At 41.2% G+C, this 23145-nt stretch overlaps 1 pseudogene; it reads left to right on the forward strand.

Annotated features, from left to right (window-relative positions):
- The first annotated feature begins 6137 nt into the window (after positions 1-6137).
- On the forward strand, positions 6138-9562 carry LOC101969548 (carnosine N-methyltransferase-like; annotated as a pseudogene).
- Positions 9563-23145: the final 13583 nt, after the last annotated feature.

Here is a 23145-nt window from a genome sequence, read left to right on the forward strand (position 1 = left end):
GCCCCGTATATTTGTGGCTTTGGGCCCCGGGGCATTGGGCCCTCCAATTCATTTTTTGGCAACGGGGCCTGATACCTTTCTCCACGATATTGTGGGTAGACACTTGGTCTTTGTCCATTTTTTGATTTCGGAATACCCTCTATGGTGGTTTGAGAACGGCATTCATTAGCCCAATGTCTCCCTCTATGGCATCGTGGGCAAATACCCGGGATTCTACTCCTTTGATACCTAGCTTTGTTAAACCCTCCTCCTATGGGGCAATTTCTTTTAAAATGTCCTTTCTGATTGCAATTATAGCATGTTTTTGGCTTGGTATCTAAAGCCTGTTTTACTTCAGCTGCCATGACTTGTCCTTGTTCATCAATGTCGCTACATAATTTAATATATGTGTTTAAATCTTCATGTTTCCACGGTCTAATGACCTCTTTGCAGCAACGATTTGCTTGGTCATAAGTCAGTTGTTTTATAAATGGCATTGCCTGTTCTGTATTTTCAAATGTCTTAGAGGCTGTTTCAATAAGTCTAGCTACAAAGTCAGCGTAGGGCTCATTAACTCCTTGTATTATCTTAGATAGTTGACCTTGTAAATCCCCTTGTCCCTTCAAAGTTTTCCATGCCTTAATTGCATTTATAGTGATCTGAGCGTATACGCCAGGATCATATCTAATCTGTTGCCTCTGACCCTCATAAGGTCCTTTTCCTAATAGCATTTGTGTATCTCTTTCAGGGTAACTTGCTGCTGCATTTCGCCTAGCTGTCTCCCTGCAAAATTCCTCATTGGCAATTTTCCATAATAAATATTGTCCTCCATTTAGCACAGAGTGACACACGCTAGCCCAATCTTCTGGTGTTAAGTCCCAGCTGGTAATAGATTCGACCATTCTAACTGTAAAGGGAGCCGCAGGCCCGTAGGTTTGTACAGCTTCCTTTAATTGCTTTACTATTTTGAAATCTAAGGCACGGTAAACTCGTTCCCTTTCTTCTCCCCGCTCAACTACAGGGCATGCTAACTTTTGGGGTCCTGCCTCAGGATTCCGTTCATCACCTATGGAAACTGAGGGCTGCTCAGCTACAGGTGAAGCTGTTGGTTGAATTACGCCCTCTGGTGATGGAATGGAGTTAGTACTAGCCTCCCTATCTGAGGGCCGTTTTTTCCCTAAGCTTGCCTTCTTCAAATTTTCTTCTGTCTGACTAGCTTGAGGGACCTTTTGTTTTGCTTGACTTAATAAGTTTTCTGCCATAGCCTGGACCTCTAACAATTTACTTAACAGTCTTTCGGTTTGTTTTTTACTAGATTCTAATCTACTATAAAGGTAACGTAACCCAATAAGGTAGGATAGAAGAAAGCCAAAACAGAATGAAACAGAAACGGAGAGGAGAAAAATGATTATATCAATTTTTTTCTTTCTCAGGGCCGAATAACTTAAAACCTTGAGCCAACCATTTTTCCCAATTCGCCTGAAAAAATTGTAAGGCTAGAGAGCCTGAAATAAAAGCAGAATAAATCAAAACAAAAATACCCATTCTGTCGCCTTTCCTTAGGGGCGAGCGATATCACTCACCTATAAATTTTGGGCGTTCCCTTACAAGGGCCCCCAAAATGCTGCAGGCTGGACGGCGGGGGCTGCGTGAGCCTTGGCTCCGCTCCTGCCCGCTGCTGTTTTCACCTGCCGCCTTCCTGCTGGGCGCTTTCGCGGGTCGCTGTCAGTGCACGCCGGCTTGCGATCCTGCAACCCGGCTGAGCACAAAAACCCAAGCCAGATGGAACTGAAACAAAGTTTTATTTTGTGAGAGGCCGTGTGCGTCCCCCTAACAAGCCGGTCCACACACACGTGTGTCCCTACCGGACATGGGGGGCTCCACTTCCCCCGGAACACCCTCCTACCATCCTTCCCCAACCAATGGGAACTCTCCGGGAGTCTTGTAACTTGAGTCCCCAAATGGGCCTAAGTGAACAGTAGGAGCCCAATTTCCATATGAATGTAATACTTTTGCAGTGGCTCCTAGCATTACATGTTTTTCTCATAAGCACTTAAGTGAGTGAGTGCACCACAAGGAAGTTACCACAGGAACATTGGGATACTCACTACTGCAGCTTAACCCAGCTGATGCTTCTGCACTTGGGTACAGAATTGGGTTTCTGTTTATACCCAGGGGTGTAGGAGGTGTACAAGACTCACATCCACAATAGAATACCAACAGCATCCTCTGGATACATGATAGACTCTGCCTCACAGTTGAATCAGAGTTGCAGAACATGAAGTGACTGGAGGAAATCAGTGGCCAGTGTACCCTGTTCCCTCAGTGACCATGGATAACTCAGTACCACAGGGCAGAAGGTAAGAAAACAAAGGCAGGAAAACCTGGCCTTGACTCAGGGGACCAGAGGCCATGGCCTACAACCAGCACCTTTCTTTCCCAGGAGGTGGGCTGCAGGAGGCATTGACAGCACTGGCGCTGTCAACGGTCAGAGCCCTGACTCGGCTGCAGCTCCTGGATGGCAGGTTTGGGGATATGCAAGACAAAGGAGCACTAAGCTCTGGCCAAGATGTCTGTGGAACAAACCACCCAATTGCTGTACTTATTCACTTCTGTGCACAAATCAAGAAAAAGACAGTTAAATTGCACATGCGGTGTGATCTCTTAGAATCATGATCAAAGAGGAGAACAGCAGCTCTCCTACAAAAAGAGGTTTTTGTAGATGTTAGAATCACCTAGTGACTGCAGGAGACTGGACACAGAAGGACTGGGCTGCAGAGAGAGCCACTATCTCAATGGGGTCTCAAGAGGCACACACTGGCTGGTCAGTTTGCTTCCTAGTCACTGTGCTTAGAAACATTTTACTAATACAAGGCTGTGATTACAATTCGAAGAGGAACTGCTCTGGCTGCTAGGGACCATCATGTCTTTTATTAAAAGCATTGTTCTGAAACCTTCTGACAGACACTAGGGCATTTTAGTGCTTCCTAGAAGGTGGCCACTGCCTCCTCAGCCTTGAGCATCTGAACTACAAACTGACCAGAGTTCCAGCCATGGTGACCCTCACTGTGAAGTTAAGAATCAAACTGCATGTCTAGCAATGGCTCCTGAGTGGACCACAGAAAGCTGCAGTTAGGAACACCCTCCGAAATCAAAAGACAATATTTTCCAAAAATATTTTTTACAGCAGTATAATTAATTTACAAAAAGCTACAAAAATCATATTTACCAGGACACATCTGTTAAATAAAAACATCATGTTAGTGTTCATTTGTGCAGGGCTATGGACAAGGATTCTGGTTCTTGCTCTTCTTAAAACAATAGACTATGCCCATTGGGGCCCAGTCTTGCAGGGCTGCAAAGAGGACAGAAGAGGCAAAACAGACCCTCCACACAGTGGCACCCTGCCCGCCCTGTGTCCCCCCAAACTTACTCCGGCATCACGCAATGTTCCTGGCAGCCCCATGGAGGCCGGTTGTAAACAGGGCTCAGCCTCCCCAGTCAGGGTGAGCAGTGATGACTCCTTTGAGCAGAGCATCCAGGCAGAAATAGAACCATTTCTGAATGAGGAAAGACAACATGAAAACCGAAAGTGTGACAGGTCTGTAGATAAGAAAGCAGACTCAAATGAAAATTTTGCCCAATCCACACTGAAATCCACCCAGGAGCCCCCTGTCATGCGCTGCCTGCCACAGTCTGATGGAGCCTGTTAGGAGTTTGTCTTCCATGAACTTTCAGGTGAGCAAAGATGAGTACAGCACCCAGAAGCCTCAGGCCTAAGGTTACCACAGAGCTGAGAACCTGGGCAGCACAAGGCCTGCAGTCCCCAAATCCCAGGCAGCCCAGAACAGGGGCACCGGCAATAAAAACTACGGGGCTGATGGAGGGGCAGCAGCTCCAGGACCCTGGACACCCAGCACAAGATCTCTACCTCCAGCAGCGATGATGGCATCCAAGAGGCCATCCAGCTGTGTCAGTTGGAGAAAACCAGAATAAAGGCCAGCAGAAATCTGCCACAAAGAGCCCAGCTCAGCAAGAAGGGGCTGAAAGTTGCTAGAAGCCTGGGAACCTCACTGAAAAGTGCCTTCTCTGAAGCTCCCAGAACACCCAGCAAGAGGAACTCAGCAGTCCCCAGGGACACAGACCTCATCCCAAGGAGCTTGGACTCTTACCACCTCTCTAAGTCACCAAAGGATGCCACAGCTTCTGCAACTCCAGGAAGCACCACCACCAGGAGGGAGTCTATGGAAGTGACCTTGGCAGGGCAGACACTTCTGCTTAGCTGATGTTCACTGAAGCAATCCGGGGTATTTCCAAGAACACCCGTGGAGGGCAGCAATGGACCTGCATTTGTGAGCACACTCTTCTGCTCCTAGAATGTGCCTTCCCATTTAATGGGAACAGCAGCTTTGTGGACCATTATGACAGCATAGAGCAGAAGATCCAGATGTTTCTGGCTCTGAAGGCACATTCAGGAAGCCTGCTGCTGAACTTGCAGAGATGCCTTTCCACTCATCTCTGGCGTCTCCTTCCATGGCCACTCACATCATCCCTTAAGACTCATTGATCATGTTCAGTAACAGGTGGAGGAGAGGAGAGTCTGGCCCCTTCCCTGGATGAAGCATGCACAGTCACCTTGAGGAGACTGTGCAGAAGTGCTCTACAATCTTATTTGCCTCAGGGCCTCAGGTATGATCATGGGCCTGAACTTGCTTAAGTGAAAGGATCCTCTTTGCTTAAGGGATATTTATAAACCTGTCTTCCAGAGATCCCTTCTAAGGTACCTGCTCCTCAGCTTTGTGTCTTGTGTGATTTTCAGCCCTACAAAATCTACTCAGGCTGATACCTGAGGCCAGGTTTCTCCAGTGCCTTTCTTAGGTGAGTCTTGTTCTATGTCCTGGGCTTCATTAAATGTCCTGGAGAGACACAGAGATCTGGCCCTCAGACTCAGGTTATAGTCCAGGGCATAAGATGGACTTTCCTGACTTCCAGTTCAATGCCTGACTCTTAATCTTCTGTTCTTAACCCCCACCCTGACCTCCTCTTTGTCTCTCCTGGGAAGCTCTATCCTCTGACCTGGAGTAGTACCTGTGCTGCTATTTGTTGATGGAGGAGACCAAGAGCTTGCCTTTCCCTCTAGATGACACCAAAAGCCTCTGTCACCTGCAATAATGTGGACAGGAGTGCTTCCTCACTGTGCCAGCTGCACCCTGTCCTGCACAGCACAGAGAGGTAGCTTCTGTCCCATGCATGAAGGGACACTGGTGTATTTCCTGTAACTGAGTCTTAGTATGAAAATCTGTCTCTCAGCCTTGTGTTTAATAGAAAGTGGAGCCTATTGAATAAACTATAGCTATTCTTTAGTGTATCCAGGGCTACAGAAATTTTTGTGACACTCTTTGGTGCATTTACCACCTTCACATTTTATGTAGGAATCAAGACTGATGCTTTCTTCTCCTCCAATAGCAGTAGTAGCAATGTCATCAGAACAGGTGTTGCTCTGGCACAGCAGGCCAACTGTGTGTATATCACCATCACCATCACCATCACCATCTTCTTTCTCCTCCTCATTATCACCTCTGCTACAACTATTTCACTCCAACACACAAATTTGCAGTGCATAGTGGAGGACTTCCCCATCAACTCAGTGTGTCCTTTCTTCAAACTGGGGAATTCCTTCCCATCTCTATGGGGGAAGTGTTCTCCCACCACACATAAAAACTACTATTTGTTGATCCCATTTTCCAAATTTCTCTAGAGGAAGGTCAAGACTCCAAGAATCATCTCACTCACTGAGATCTAGGGGAGACTTTTTTAAAATTAATGAGAGCCTTTCTGTTATTATATCATTTAATTTGAAAACAAAATTAAAAAGCCATACATGTAGATATAGTTGAGACCCAAGGAGACTCTATTGACAGGATAACTGAGAACATTTCTTTCAAACTAAGGAAATTATGCTAAACATAGGTATTGCTTTTGTTGTAGCAGGATTTGTACAGGTCATCTAGGGTCAGGGGAGGGCATGAGGCCAGGATGGGAGGCACAGCTGGGCACACACTTTATAATGATGCACACATATACATATATGCACACACTCAGATGCACACAAGGCCAGTGATGGTTTTATTATGTGCACAGGCTAGAAGAGAGTCCCTATGTCGTGAGTAGATGCTTTTATGTTACAGGGACCTGGTCCTAGTTCTAGAGCCATCCCCAGGATGTGTACAAGAAGACCTATAGCCAACTTCTTTGTTTTGTCCACTCTGTGATGAGTGTGTAATTTTTCTAGCTGCCTCACTAGACTTGATGCTGCTGTGACATCCAGATTCTGGGAGGAGCAACTTACCTATGCAGTAAGTATAAACATGGAAAACACAGCCTTAATAAGTTATGTCCTCTGACCTATTCAATTGGGCGAATGGTTGGAGAATCACCACCCTTAGAATCCAGGATCATGATCACTGAACAGATGTCTGCCCCTGATTTTCCTTTTGGTCAGGTTGTCTTTTGTGCCTATGCCCCAGCCTAGAAAATATCAAGACAGAATGGTCCTGCCACCCAAAAATCAACACCTCATCATTTTGAAAATTATTCATTTGTGGGTAAACCTAATTTAAGAAAGAAATGTTAAGGCTTACATAGTTTAGCAGCTAGGACTAAACTTAAGAAATACAGAATTAAGTAAGTCCTCAATGACTCTTCTATTATTCATTGACACCACATTTTTGAGTTTAGAATATCTTAACTGAAAAGCTACAAGAAAAAAAGTGATGCAAATATTTATAGAACATTTAAAATCAACACTCATGAGTGAGAAATTCAAACAAATAAAATATCTAACTTTGGAGTTAACTAATATTTATTCTATAATTTGAAAATGTAGGTAACACTATTAAAGGAAAAAACCTGATAGTAAATAAAATTAGGTAACAAAAAAATCCATCAGTTTTGATCTGTTTTTGATTTTGTGAGTAAAAGATCTTTTGGTTTGATACAAGTTGAGAAAACACTAGTGAGCAAATAAAATACATTTTTAAATTTATTTAAATCCAGCATGCATTCCTTGCTGTTCAACGGATGTTTTTAAATATACATGCTCCTTATTTTTTTCTTAAAAATAATTTTGTTTTTTCTCATTTTGCAGTTAATTTCAAATTTTTCTCAAATAAGTGATAAGAATTTCTACCAAATATATGCCTGCCAAGTACTGAGGGACATAAAAATATCATAGTTTTATTTTGTTTTGAAAACCTCAGGTTTCAGATTTCTCTAAATTGACAAGTCAAATTAACTTCGTGGAACCCTACCCTGCATACCAAAAATAGAGATCAAAGTGCTCCCTCACTCTATGCAGAACCCGCCCTCAGATCTAATGATTCACAATTTTTTTTTATGAAAACCATGACACTAATGTTACCAGCACATTAAGTCTCTCTAATCCAACTGCCAAAGAGATAATTTAAAGCAATCATAATCATCTATAAATATATTCAATTAAAGTTCTTTCTTTTCTCCAAGAAAAGGTTAAAACATTATTCACCTTTACTCTCCAAGAGATTGAAAACAGAATTACAAACATTACAATAAAAAAAAAGAAAGAAAGGAAGGAAGAGAGAGAGAAAGAAAAACTCCACCTAATAAAGATCTGCTAAAGGTAGTAATTTCTGGCAGCATATGTAATTTTTAAGCTCCATCTATCAAGGAACAAAATTGTGTTAATATGAAATGACATGAATGCCTTCTTCTTAAGGACACACCACAGAGGATAATTTATCCCTGAATTTCATAGTCAAGATTTTCCACATTAATAACATTATGACAGTTTTTACTAGTATATGACAAACTAAAAAAGTGCTTCCTATCATGATCCTGGTAATCCAAAAATTTTTAAAAAATACTTTATTGTAAACATCACACTGGACAAAGTGTTTTCACTTTTAGTTTGAAATCATACATTTAGAATGGGCAGATGTTTATTTTCCACTCTTGTAGTGCTACTTTTATAAAGACTTTTGTGCTTTACTTAGAATGTTGAGATCATTTCAAAGTGATCCATGATGAGTTTGCTTTCATATAATGTTCTATTTAATGTGCATAAAAGCCTTAATTACCCAATTATGTTTTACTGATTAACTTTAACATTTCATACAAATTTATGATAAATAGATCATTTTTCTCTAAAGTCAGGTGAACCAGAAAAAAAATGCAATCAATTAATTTGGAAGAAAAATGAATAAATTAATATTTTCATGTATTCATTTACAACAAAAGTATTTTCAAAATGCTTGGGAATAAATCTTATCCCAGCTAGTCAACCATCTTATACTGCAGAGCTGCCAATTTACATATATCTCTGATGCTCAGGTACAGGCAGTGTCAGAGAATAGATAATTTGGTAAGACTTTGACATCAAACTTCATATACTACAAAGATAACACTCAATATAAACTTGACAATTTGCAAAAATTTTTTGTCTTACACTCATGCAAATTTGTTAATTATATCATGAAAATATGCATGAAAGCACTTTATTGTTAATCTATATACTTGAAAGCAACTACAATCACTCCTTGAAGGCCATACAGGCTAAGTAGCTGAAAACCAGTCAGACCCCACTGTGTTCGGAACCCTGAGATTGGTAGGGGCGGGGAGGGCAGCCTGTTCAGGGCATGTCTGCAACGAGCGCCATCTGGAGGAAACCAGCCGCCACAGCGCTTTCAGTAGCTAGGAGCAGCAAGGCTGAGATGCCGAGGGCCAAGTAGGCAATCCTGCAACACTGTTGCCTTCCACTGACCCTTTCTCAGCTGCACAAGGGCTGCAGGGGAGGCTTGGGCAACCTCCATGAGAGTAAGAAAAATGCAAGTGCAGTTCTCTGCCTGGCTTTTGAGCTAATCATTAAAGAAATTTTGAGTTTTTCTAAGACAGATGGGATTCTACTAAAAAACTTGTTTTGATACCTGTTGGTGAACTAGAAAATCTGGACTGGGAATTAGCTGTGTTAGGTGATCCTTGTCAAAGATAGGAATTAAGTGTTTTTGTTGTTGTTGTTTTAGGCTCTTTTATCTTAACCTTGTTCTAAACAGATGTTCTAAAATTAATAAACATACACTTTATTCCTGGATCTACCTGTTTAGCAATAATGGGAGATCAGAAGATCATATGCCACCCATTTTTTCCCTGATATTGACTCCCACAGTCTTCCTCCTGGTTCTAAATTTTGTTTGACAGCAGATGATTTTCAGGAGATTTATTCAATAATGCAGCAGGTGGCACTATATTGCCCCCCTTTTCTGCATAGGCACAGCTCACAATGTAATTGACTATATTGATACAATATGAAACACATTCAAGCCAGGTGAATTTTGATAAATCTTGATTCTCTGCTGTACCACTTTGAAAATTTGGCAAAGAATTTTCCATAGAATTGAGCTATGAGGATATAAACAATGTTGTTCTTCAAAATAGATTCCAGGTACAGGTGGACAAAGAATCCGTATTGTCAATATAGACTGTGAAGGATTTCTCTATGATGAAATACTATCATGAATGTGTCTTATTTGTAGTTCATAAGCCACAATAATGGTTTTACGTTATATAACTCAGAAAAGTTTAATAAGAACAAATGCTGAGATAAACAACTCAAAATCAACTATCAGTGATTACAAGACATCGAATAAGTGGTGTCTTCTTATTCCTAATGTAAAGGTTAAATTTAAGTTTTTCTCTCCTGTTAAGTTTAAGTTTTGCTTTTCTGTGAGATTAAATTCTGTTTTCCTGGAACCCAAAACATGTTAAAAACAGTTACTTATGTCAAAATGTACCCTGACCAAACACCCCCTGACAAAACGCATTATTATTCTCTAATGGTTATTTTGTAACAATCCCACTCTTGCATCCTAACTGCCATATGAGCTTCCCTGTTTAAACACTGAATAAAAACTCTGCTTAAGCTGTACTTGGGGCTCCAGTTTCTTTCAGGAGAGCTCTGGGCCCCAGCATGCTGGTTTCGCCCCCCAATGAACCCTTTGCTTTTGCATGAGACAAGTCTCTTGGTGGTCTCTTCCTCTGACATTTGCCCGACCCTAACATTTTGGGGCTCGTCCAAGATCCGGCAGCAGCGAATGAAAGACCCCAACGGACATCTCTCAGGGTAAGTAAGGCACCTTCTTTTTGTTTTGATTTTGTTTTCTTTGTGGCGATCACTCAGGACTTTCAGTTTTAGGGCTTGCAAGGTGGCTGTCGGCGGAGAGCATAAGTTCTCCCCAGTGCTGGTGGACAGACGTGTCCAGAAGCCATAGACCACGTCCCCAAGGGACACCTTGGTGGACTCAGGAAATCGAAGGACAGAAGTGCCCCCAATGCGTGGGACGGAAGAGCCCTCAGCTCAGGTGTATTTTGCCACTGATTCAGACTCACTGACTCTGTTGCCAGCCTGTCAGGTTCTGCCAGCTACTCAGTTTTGGTTTCTGTTTCAAACTTGTGGTGGACGTCTATTGTTTGTCTTTATTGTCTGTGTCATTACTTTTACTGTATGCATATCTCTCATTATGGGACAAGGTACCTCAACTCCCCTGTCTTTGACCCTTGATCATTGGACTAAAGTCCGCTCAAGGGTCCAGAATTTTTCTTTTTCAGTGAAATGCCAGACCTGGCAGACTCTCTGTACATCAGAATGGCCCACTCTCGAAGTCGGATGGCCTCCAAATGAATCCTTCCACCTCCCTCTAATCCAAAAAGTCAAAGATATTGTCGTCCAGCCGGGGCCACATAGTCATCCAGATCAATAGCCATATATTCTTACTTGACAGGACCTCTGTGAATCTCCCCCTTCATGGGTGAAATCTTTTCTTGTACCTGCCTCCACCTCTACTCCCACCATTCTGTTCCTCAAACCTTCCGCTCCTTCCCCTCCTCCTCCTCTTCTTCCCTCCATTCTCCCTGAATCCCAAGATCTAAACCTTACTAGATTCCCCTCCTCCACCCCCATATCCCATGCCTGTCAACCCTCAACGTCCTATAGACAATTCTCCTGAAACAGATCCAATCCCTTCGGTGAAATAAATCTCCTTAGATGACTCCCTTGCAATAAACCCAACTCCTTCTCTATCGGAGGAAATTGGGCCAGCAGGGGGAACCCACCGACGGTAAATAATTACAGTATTATGTAACTTTTAGCATGGTTAGATTAGAGTGATGCTCATATGTTACCATAGAGCAGACATTTATATTTTGTCTACACTTTATTATATTAGTAGTTTTCATACACTACATATACAGCAACCAACCTATTTCCAATGAGAAACATGTCAGTTAATGTATTTAAAGCCATCGTTACAAGTTTGTAATGTAGTTTTCCAACTTGTTTTACACGTATGTGACATTACAAAAAATATTGTTCTTAATTGAAAAAAGGATATAAAATGTAAAACCACAATTTTTCATAAATGAATATTTCCAACTGTTTTCCAGCCCTTTCTTATATTGGTTGTTTTTACTTGAGATTCAGTTAGATAATGAATGGATAAATTAATTAAACACTTATGAAATTAAGTTGGGATTTAACTTAGCTTGTAATTTAATTATTTGATTCTTTATTGCATCTATTCATCCACATCAATAATTTAGTGAATGTTATAACACCAATCTAAATAACAACCAAAAAAAGCAAACTGAGGGGGGTATGGGAGGAGAGGAGTGATGGTGATGGAAGTCACCAGGTAAAAGCTTTGTAATTCATCAAGATCTGCCTCAGGAACATATTCCTCTTTTAGTGTGTGTGTTTTTAAAATTCTTTTTAATTAGTTAAACATGACAGTACAATGATCTTGACATATCATTTTTTTTAATAAGATGGGGTATAATTTCTCATTTTTCTGAGTGTAAAAGTTGCAGAATCACATTGGTCATGCAGTTATGTATATACATAGAGTAATACTAATTCTATTTTATTCTGCTGACCTTCCTTCCCCCCTCACCCTCTCCTCCCCTTTCATCACTTCTCTCTACACATTCTAATGTGACACACTTCTTTTTTTTCTCCTCACATTATCATACATGTATTCTGTATAATGATGAGGGTCTCCCCTTTCATCTTTCATGAAATTACCCGTCTCCCTCCCTTTTTCTCCCACCTCTCTTCCCTAGTGTGTTTTATTTTACAGAATAAATTTAAAAAGCAACTGTTACCAAGTAAATATAATTTAATATAAAAATTTAACATAAAGTACTAATATTAAAATTATTAAACAAAAAACATATAAATCTGCAAATTCTATACAATATAGACAGTTATGTCTTTTGAACCGAAAAACAAGCTCCTGCTTTGATTCTTACAAGTTAATTTCAGCTTCTGTGCACTGAAGGTATTATTTCTCCCGTATCCCAGGGCCAAAATCTCTGCTCTTTCAGTGTCTTATGGGCTCTATAAAACAGAACATGGTACACAGGTCACTTGGGATGAGTTGCTGGCCACAGAGAGTGGCCAGGATCACAATTGTCTTCAGGATATGCAAGATGAACTTGGGCCCTGATCTCTCCTGGGGTCTGGGCAGAGAGCAGTGAGGCTGGTTTTCTGCCCTCAGTTGAGAGTGTTGTCTATGGGAAGAGTGTCTATGAATGTCCTCAGAAGCAAATTCCCATGGACATTCACCTTCAGAACCTTCTGAATCTGCTTCCCTAGGGAGTGAACATGAGGAAATGGGAAGGGTTCTCTAGGACATTTGGGTGCAAAGGCTGAGTAGCACACACCTGGGACCCTGAGGAGCAGCACCTGTGATGACACAGGGTGGAGCAGGGACCCTGGCTCCTCCAGCTCTATCCTCCTGGAAGCCAGGAAAAATATTCTTGGACCAGATGGACGACCAACCAAACTTCCCAATCTAATTGAAGCTGCCTTTTCTCTGAACAGACCCAACTGGGATCCCAACACCCTGGAAGGTAGGGAGCATCTATCCACTTATTGCTGGTCTCTAATAGCAGGTCTCCGAGCAGCCGCCAGATGGCCAACTAATTTGGCCAAGGTAAGAGAAATTATCCAAGGGCCTAATGAGTCTCCCTCAATGTTTTTAAAGAGAATTATGGAAGCATATAGGAGATATACTCCTTTTGATCCTCAGGCAGAGGACCAAAAAGCATCTATTGCAATGGCCTTCATCGGGCAGGCTTCCCTAGATATTAAAAAAAAAAAGCTACAACGTTTAGATGGACTACAAGATATGACTTTAAGAGATTTAGTCAGAGAGGCTGAGAAAGTATATTATAAAAGGGAGACAGAGAAATAAAAGGAACAAAGAAGGAAGAAAGAATGGAAAAAAAAGGAAGATGAGAGGAATAAAAAACAGACTGAGATGTTGACAAAGGTCCTAGTCACAGCAGCAGATAGACTAAAAGTTAAAAGGCAAGGAGACAAAAAAGGGTACCTAGGCCCACGCAAAAAATCGCCCCTGTCTTTAGATCAATGTGCTTACTGTAAGGAAAAGGGACACTGGGCCAGAAAATGCCCTAAAAAGAAACAGTCACGCCAGCCAGCCATCCTGACCCTGGAAGGTGATTAGGGGAGTCGAGGCTCGGATCCCCTCCCCGAGCTCAGGGTAATTTTTGAAGTGAGAGGGGACCCCTGTAAACTTTGAACTGGACACAGGAGCAGTATACACAGCCCTTAAAACTCCATTGGGCTCCTTGTCAAACAAGAGGTAACTAGTTCAACCGGTTAATGGCAGTAAATATCGGGCCTGGAAAACTAAGAGGACTATGGACATAGAAAAGGGAAAAGTTCATCACTCTTTCTTAGTAATTCCAGAATGTCCAACCCCATAAATGGGCAGAGATCTGCTCACCAAACTTCAGGCCAGAATAATCTTTAACCCTGATGATCCCCAAGTGGAATTTCTAAACCCTTCAGTGAAGACTCCCATAGTCAAGGCTTTAACTATGTCAGTAGATGATGAACATCAACTCTTCACGCCCTCTAAGACTGATCAAACGGGCAAACTACCCAAGAAATGGATAATAGATTACCCCGATGCCTGAGCAGAAACTGCTGACTAGGCTTAGCAGTCAAAAAGCCTCTGATAGTATTGGAATTAAAAACCTCTGCCTCAGAACTAACATTATCAAAATGGCGATATTACCAAAAGTTCTCTATAGGTTTAATGCAATGCCAATCAAAATCCCAATGGCATTTCTTGTAGAAATAGATAAAGCAATCATAAAATTCATATGGAAAAATAAAAGACCCAGAATAGCAAAAGCGAGTCTAAGCAGGAAGTGTAAATCAGGCGGTATAGCGATACCATATTTCAAACTATATTACAGAACAATAGTGACAAAAACAACATGGTAATGATACCAAAACAGGAATAGAGGACACAGAGACTAATCCACAAAGTTACAACTATCTTATATTTGATAAAGGAGCTAAAAGCATGCAATGGAGGAAGGATAGCATCTTCAACAAATGGTGCTGGGAAAACTGGAAATCCATATGCAACAAAATGAAACTGAATCCCTTTCTCTCACCATGCACAAAAGATAACTCAAAATGGATCAAGGAGCTTGATATAAAATCAGAGACTCTGCGTCTGATAGAAGAAAAAGTTGGCTCCCATCTACATATTGTAGGGTCGGGCTCCAAATTTCTTAATAGGACACCCATAGCACAAGAGTTAATAACAAGAATCAACAAATGGGACTTACTTAAACTAAAACTTTTTTTTCTCAGCAAGAGAAACTATAAGATAGGTAAATAGGGAGCCTACAACCTGGGAACCAATTTTTACTCCTCACACTTCAGATAGATCCCTAATATCCAGAGTATACAAATAACTCAAAATATTAGACAATAAGTTAACAAGTAACCCAATCAACAAATGGGCCAAGGACTTGAACAGACACTTCTCAGAGGAGGATATACAATAAATCAACAAGTACATGAAAAACTGCTCACCATCTCTAGCAGTCAGAGAAATGTAAATCAAAACCACCCTAAGATACCGTCTCACTCCAGTAAGATTGGCAGCCACTATGAAGTCAAACAACAACAAGTGCTGGCGAGGATGTGGAGAAAAGGGTACACTTGTACACTGCTGGTGGGACTGAAAATTTGTGTGGCCAATTTGGAAAGCAGTATGGAGATTCCTGGGAAATCCGGGAATGGAACCACTATTTGACCCAGCTATTGCCCTTCTTGGACTATTTCCTGAAGACCTTAAAAGAGAATGCTACAGGGATACTGCCACATCGATGTTCATAGCAGCTCAATTAACAATAGGTAGACTCTGGAACCAACCCAGATGCCCTTCAATAGATGAATGGTTAAAAAAAGTGTGGCATTTATACACCATGGAATATAATGCAGCACTTAAAAATGACAAAATCATGGAATTTGCAGGAAAATGGATGACACTAGATCAGATTATGCTAAGTGAAGCTAGCCAATCCCTAAAAGACAAATACCAAATGTCTTCTTTGACATAATGAGACAAACTATGAACAGAGCAGGGAGGAAGAGAAGGAAGAAAAGATTAACATGAAACAGAGACATGAGATGGGAGGGAAAGGGAGAGAAAAGGGAAATTGCATGGAAATGAAAGGAGACTCTCATTGCTATACAAAATTACATATAAGAGGTTGCAAGGGGAATGGGAAAATAAACAAGGAGAGAAATGAATTAAGTAGATGGGGTAGAGAGAGAAGATGTGAGGGAAGGGGAGGGGGATAATAGGGGATAGGAAAGGTATCAGAATACAATAATTACTAATAGTGCATTATGTAAAATTGTGGATGTGTAACTGACGTGATTCTGCAATCTGCATTTGGGGTAAAAATTTGGAGTTCATAACCCACTTCAATCTAATGTATGAAATATGATATGTCAAGAGCTTTGTAATGTTGTGAACAACCAATAAAAAATTAAAAATAAAAAAATAGTTTTATTGTGGGGCTAATAATGTGGCTCAAGGGGTAGCACGCTCGCCTAGCATACGTGCAACCCGGGTTCGATCCTCAGCACCACATACAAACTAAGATATTGTGTCCACCAAATACTAAAATTCTCAAAAAAAAAAAAAACTCTGCCTCCCCAATCAATATTAAACAATATCTTCTAAGCAACGAAGCTAGAAATGGAATAAGGCCTCATATTCAAAAATACTTGGCTCTGGGGGTCCTAAGACCCTGTCAATCAGCCTGGAACACTCCTCTACTACTAGTAAAGAAACCAGGAGGAGACTATCATTCTGTGCAGGACTTAAGGGAAGTCAACAACAGAGTACAGGACATTCACCCCACAGTACCTAATCCATATAATTTGCTCAGTACTCTCAATCCTGAGCGAGAATGATATACGGCCTTGGACTTAAAAGATGCCTTCTTTTGTCTGCCTTTACACAAGGGCAGTCAGCTACTGTTTGCTTTTGAGTGGGTGAATCCAGAAACAGGAACATCTGGCCAAATAACCTAGACTAGACTCCCACAGGGGTTCAAAAATTCCCCCACTCTCTTTGATGAAGCCCTCCACAGGGACCTCAATAACTTCATAACTACGCATCCAGAAGTCACCCTGCTTCAATATGTGGATGACCTGCTGCTGGCAGCTGACACCAAGGAAAACTGTGAGTCTGGGACACAAGAACTATTATCCGAGCTTGCTCGACTTGGATATAGAGCTTCAGCCAAAAAGGCTAAAATCTGCCAGCAGGAAGTTATTTTCCTGGGGTATTTCCTTAGAGATGGCAAAAGATGGCTCACGGGGCCCAGAAAACAGACTGTTGTGCAGATACTGCCCCCATCTAATAGAAGGCAATTTAGAGAGTTTCTCCGGACTTCTGGCTTTTGTAGATTATGTATTCCTGGGTTTGCATCCTTAGCCCCTTCTTTATACCCACTGTTAAAGGCAGACACCCAATTCCAATGGACCCCCAAATATCAGCAAGCTTTTGATGACATTAAAAAGGCGCTGCTATCAGCTCCATCACTGGCACTTCCGGACGTAGAATAACCCTTTACTCTTTACATTGAAGAAAAGAAAGGAATAGCACAAGGAGTGCTCACTCAGACTTTAGGGCCCTGAAAAAGACCCGCAGCCTACCTGTCCAGAAGGCTAGATCCACTGGCTAGCGGGTGGCCCCATTGCCTAAAAGCTATAGCAGCAGTGGCCCTTCTAATAAAAGATGCTGATAAATTAACGCTGGGGCAGAAGCTAACCATTATAGCCCCTCATGCCCTGGAGAGCATCATTCGTCAGACTCCAGACAGATGACTATAAAACTCTAGAATAACTCACTACCAGAGCCTGTTGCTTTACAAAGACAGAATAACACTGGGACCCCCTGCCCCACTTAACCCAGCTACACTCCTACCTGAAGAATCATCAGAGCCTGTCATTCATGACTGTCAACATACACTGGCAGAAGAGACGAGTATACGACAGGATCTAAAGGATCAGCCACTGCCCAATCCTGAAGTCGTGTGGTTCACGGATGGCAGAAGCTTCCTCCAGGATGGTAAGCGATGATCTGGGGCAGCAATAGTTAGCAGGACTAAAGTCATATGGTTCTCTGGTCTCCCAGAAGGGACATCTGCTCAAAAGGCAGAGCTAATCGCCCTTACAAAGGCATTAGAACTAGCAGCAGGCAAAAAGGCCACCATATATACTGATAGCCATTATGCACTTGCTACCGCCCACATACACGGGGCTATTTATTAGCAAAGGAGAATATTAACTTCAGCTGGAAAAAAATTAAAAAAAAAAATGACGAGATTCTCCCCTTCTCTCAGCAGTGCAAAACCCCAAAGACTTAGCTATAGTACACTGCCCAGGGCACCAAAAGGGAAATGATCCCATGGTGGTTGGAAACAGAAGGGCAAATGAGGAAGTTAAATTGGCAGCTCTAAACGGAGTAATCATGTTAACACTTTTCTCACCGGGGGAACAACAGTCAGAAGATTTCACTGCGTTGAGTACCCAGGCTACTTATCAGGAAACTGACACTGAACTCTTTGACTCCACTGGGCCTAGCCTGCGATTTCAAAAAGCCCTACACTATGTTAAAGATGTGCATCAACTCACTCACATTGGTTCAAGGAAATTATAGGCATTCCTGAAGAATCAAGACCAGAGATTTCCGCTGACAGGCAAACAAGGAAAAGAAATAGCCGAACGGGTAATTAGAGCCTTCCGGGTCTGGGTCTGTCAATTGGTTAATGCTTACCCTTCCAAGCTTCCCACAGGGAAGCGCCTACAAGGAACCAGACCAGGGTAATACTTGGAAGTGAACTTTACTGAAATTAAGCCAGCAAGATATGGACTTAAGTATCTCCTAGTTTTTGTAGATACTTTTTCAGGGTGGGTCACAGCCTTCCCCACGAAAAAAAGAAAGAGCTCAAGTGGTAATCAAGAAGATTCTGGAGGACATCTTCCCAAGATTTGGCCTGCCTAAGGTAATAGGGTCCAATAATGGACTGGCGTTCATGACCTAGGTAAGGCAGGGATTGGCCAGGACCCTGGGGATTAATTGGAAATTACATTGTGCTTATAGACCCCAGAGCTCAGGACAGGTAGAAAGGATGAATAGAACCATCAAACAGGCCTTAACAAAATTAAGCTTAGAGACCAGCATAAAATATTGGACTATGCTCCTACCTTATGCACTGTTTCGTGCAAGAAATATTCCCTCTGTTTCTTTATGTAATCTCACCCCCTATGAAGTCCTCTATGGTACCCCTCCTTTAATAAGAGACTTAACCCCAATTTTGAGACTTAATGATTCCTTCCATACTCCCTTGCTTGACAGACTTAAAGCTTTTGAAAAAACCCAATGGTACCTATGGAAACAGCTGGCCACTTCCTGCCAACCTGAAGACGAAGGAACCCCATGCCAATACCAAGTGGGAGACTTTGTCTATGTAAGGCGGCGTCAGGTATCATCTCTGGAGCCTGGCTGGAAGGGACCATATCAAGTGCTGCTTATAATACCTATGGCAGTAAAAGTGGATAGAATCGCTTCCTGGATCCATGCCTCCCATCACAAGCCTGCTCCCTCTCTAGACTCCGATTGGAAACTGGAAAAGACTGGTAACCCTTTCAAATTGCGTATTCGTCGTATGGATAGGGCTATGGACTCTCTCCTTGACCACCAGCAATCCTAACCCCCATCAGCCATAGCTGGTCCTTTAATAATTCTCATGTTATTGCTAATGTGGGACCCTGTATACTCAAGAGTGTGGTCTCCTTTCTCCAAGCTCAAATTGGACAAGTCAAACTTATGGTAATAAAACGACAATATGACCCCTTAGCAGAAACAGAATGTGATACTCCTCAATGATCTATCACTTCTAGGATTAGAAGTACTCAGAAAAAGAAGTGGGGAATGTAAAGGTTAAATTTAAGTTTTTCTCTCCTGTTAAGTTTAAGTTTTGAGGTCCAGGAAAAAAAATTAAACTTACAGAAAAGATGTCATCTCACTCCAGATTGATAATGTATCAAAAATATAGTCAATAACAAGTGTCATGAAGGATGTGGGAAAAAATTTACATTCATATATTGCTGGTGAGACTACAAATTGTTTCAGCTACTATGTGAAGCAGTATGAAGATTCCTCAGAAAACTTGGACTAGAAGCACCCAGCTATCCCACTCCTCAATTTATACCAAATGGACTTAAAATCAGCATACCAGAGTGTTGCAGCCACAGCAATGCTTAGAGTGGCTCATTTCACAATAGCTAAACTGTGGAACCAACCTAGATGCCCTTCAACAGATAAATGGAGAAAGAAAATGTGTTACATATACACTATAGAATATTATTCAACTTAAAAGAAGAAAGCAATTATGGCTTTTGCAGGTAAATAGATGGAACTAGAGAATATCATGCTAAGTGAAATAAGCAAATCTCCCAAGTCCAAAAACTGAAAGTTTTCTCTGATAAGCTATTACTGAGACATAATGGGGCTGGGAGGATAAGGCAGAATCAGAAAGGCACTTTGGTTTGTGTTGAGGAAACTGAAGGAAGAAGTGTTGCTGTGGGGATGGGAAGGGCAGTAGAATGAGACAGACATTATTACCCTGTATACATGTATGATTACACTACTGGAGGGAATCTGCCACATGTACCAGCAGAGGAAGAAGTGGTGCTCAATTTATGTACAATCTGTAAAAATGCATTGTACTGTTAAAAAAAAAAGAAAAGAAAGAAAGAATAAAGAAAAAGACCCAGGGCTGGGGATGTGGCTCAAGTGGTAGTGCACTCGCCTGGCATGCGGGCGGCCCAGGGTCTATCCTCAGCACCACATACAAACAAAGATATTGTGTCTGCTGAAAACTAACTAACAAACTAATTAAATATATATTAAAAATTCTCTCTCTCTATCTGTCTCTCTCGCTCTTAAAAAAATAGACCCCAATATTTAGAAGATAAAAAATTTATTTTGATTCTCAAAGGTCTCCCACATAACAATCTATAAACAATTGACTCCATTCCTTAGGACTTGAGGAAATTGTGAACATCATGGCAGAAGAGTGTGGTGGAATAAATCAGTTCAAGACATGATCACAGAGAACTGGGGACTTGAGCTCTTCTGGCTTCTGTTGTTGGAACCTCTAGGGTGTATTCTCTTGAAGAACAGGTGGCAGTGACAGGAAACAGGAATGCAGACAAGAGGAAGAATGTAGAGCTCTGACTGTGGGTTCTGGAACACCAGGAAAACAAGCAACTCAAGTTCTCACCTTGACTTTAACTCTGCCTTTTCTTTTTCTAAGGCCACATCATCACCATCAAGGCAATGGTCCTCAGAGAATATAGAGAAAGTGATTCAGAGGACGAGGAGGAGCAAAAAAAGACCAGAAATCTGCAAGTAATTGATTTTCTATTGGTTTCTCTTAATTATTCTTTCTTATGTAAAGGCTGTAGATTTTCCATGTTTCATCTTTCCCACATTTTATAACTTTTCTAAAGGTGTTTTCCTCATCCAGATCTTTGAGGTCCTTGGACCTTCAATGTCTGTTAAATCTCTCTGCACTAGCATTCTTAGTCTTTCCCTGTTTTTTTCTTGTTCACCACAGAAAACACCACTGAATCATGCTGAGCAATACCGCATACCCATACACTGAGTTTGAGTTGTAGGGAGCATCAGAAATACTGAGTTGTTGCCTGATGCATGAGACACAAACAATATGGTTCTGTTTTACTGACGACTGAATAGCTGGGTTCTCCTGCCTTTGCTGGCTCTGAGCATGCATGAATTTACCCTTCCTTTCCTAGGTTAAGATTACACAATTCGAATGTAGGTCCCCTAACATGAATTGTTTCCAGGGGCCCTCTTCTGATTTAATATGTTGGCTCAATGCAGCAAAAGTGAAAAAGCAGTTTAGGAAAAGAAAATGTGAGTCTAGAAAAATGGGAAAGAGAGCAAAGATCAAAATATTCTCCATTGTTTTCTTAAGTTTCTTTGTTGGACTTTATGCAATCCATCAGAACCAATTAGTGCACTGAAGGTTCCATAGTTGCATGTGACCATGGCCATTCAAGGAAGGCACAATTTGGTTAAAATCAGTGCAAGACACTCTCTGAGGAATGGCACTACAGAGGGTAGAGCTGGAGGAGCCAGGGTCCCTGCTCCACCCTGTGTCATCACAGGTGCTGCTCCTCAGGGTCCCAGGTGTGTGCTACTCAGCCTTTGCACCCAAATGTCCTAGAGAACCCTTCCCATTTCCTCATGTTCACTCCCTAGGGAAGCAGATTCAGAAGGTTCTGAAGGTGAATGTCCATGGGAATTTGCTTCTGAGGACATTCATAGACACTCTTCCCATAGACAACACTCTCAACTGAGGGCAGAAAACCAGCCTCACTGCTCTCTGCCCAGACCCCAGGAGAGATCAGGGCCCAAGTTCATCTTGCATATCCTGAAGACAATTGTGATCCTGGCCACTCTCTGTGGCCAGCAACTCATCCCAAGTGACCTGTGTACCATGTTCTGTTTTATAGAGCCCATAAGACACTGAAAGAGCAGAGATTTTGGCCCTGGGATACGGGAGAAATAATACCTTCAGTGCACAGAAGCTGAAATTAACTTGTAAGAATCAAAGCAGGAGCTTGTTTTTCGGTTCAAAAGACATAACTGTCTATATTGTATAGAATTTGCAGATTTATATGTTTTTTGTTTAATAATTTTAATATTAGTACTTTATGTTAAATTTTTATATTAAATTATATTTACTTGGTAACAGTTGCTTTTTAAATTTATTCTGTAAAATAAAACACACTAGGGAAGAGAGGTGGGAGAAAAAGGGAGGGAGACGGGTAATTTCATGAAAGATGAAAGGGGAGACCCTCATCATTATACAGAATACATGTATGATAATGTGAGGAGAAAAAAAAGAAGTGTGTCACATTAGAATGTGTAGAGAGAAGTGATGAAAGGGGAGGAGAGGGTGAGGGGGGAAGGAAGGTCAGCAGAATAAAATAGAATTAGTATTACTCTATGTATATACATAACTGCATGACCAATGTGATTCTGCAACTTTTACACTCAGAAAAATGAGAAATTATACCCCATCTTATTAAAAAAAATGATATGTCAAGATCATTGTACTGTCATGTTTAACTAATTAAAAAGAATTTTAAAAACACACACACTAAAAGAGGAATATGTTCCTGAGGCAGATCTTGATGAATTACAAAGCTTTTACCTGGTGACTTCCATCACCATCACTCCTCTCCTCCCATACCCCCCTCAGTTTGCTTTTTTTGGTTGTTATTTAGATTGGTGTTATAACATTCACTAAATTATTGATGTGGATGAATAGATGCAATAAAGAATCAAATAATTAAATTACAAGCTAAGTTAAATCCCAACTTAATTTCATAAGTGTTTAATTAATTTATCCATTCATTATCTAACTGAATCTCAAGTAAAAACAACCAATATAAGAAAGGGCTGGAAAACAGTTGGAAATATTCATTTATGAAAAATTGTGGTTTTACATTTTATATCCTTTTTTCAATTAAGAACAATATTTTTTGTAATGTCACATACGTGTAAAACAAGTTGGAAAACTACATTACAAACTTGTAACGATGGCTTTAAATACATTAACTGACATGTTTCTCATTGGAAATAGGTTGGTTGCTGTATATGTAGTGTATGAAAACTACTAATATAATAAAGT

Source organism: Ictidomys tridecemlineatus, chromosome 2 (genome assembly GCF_052094955.1).
Source record: "Ictidomys tridecemlineatus isolate mIctTri1 chromosome 2, mIctTri1.hap1, whole genome shotgun sequence".
Classification (NCBI taxonomy): Eukaryota; Metazoa; Chordata; class Mammalia; order Rodentia; family Sciuridae; genus Ictidomys; species Ictidomys tridecemlineatus.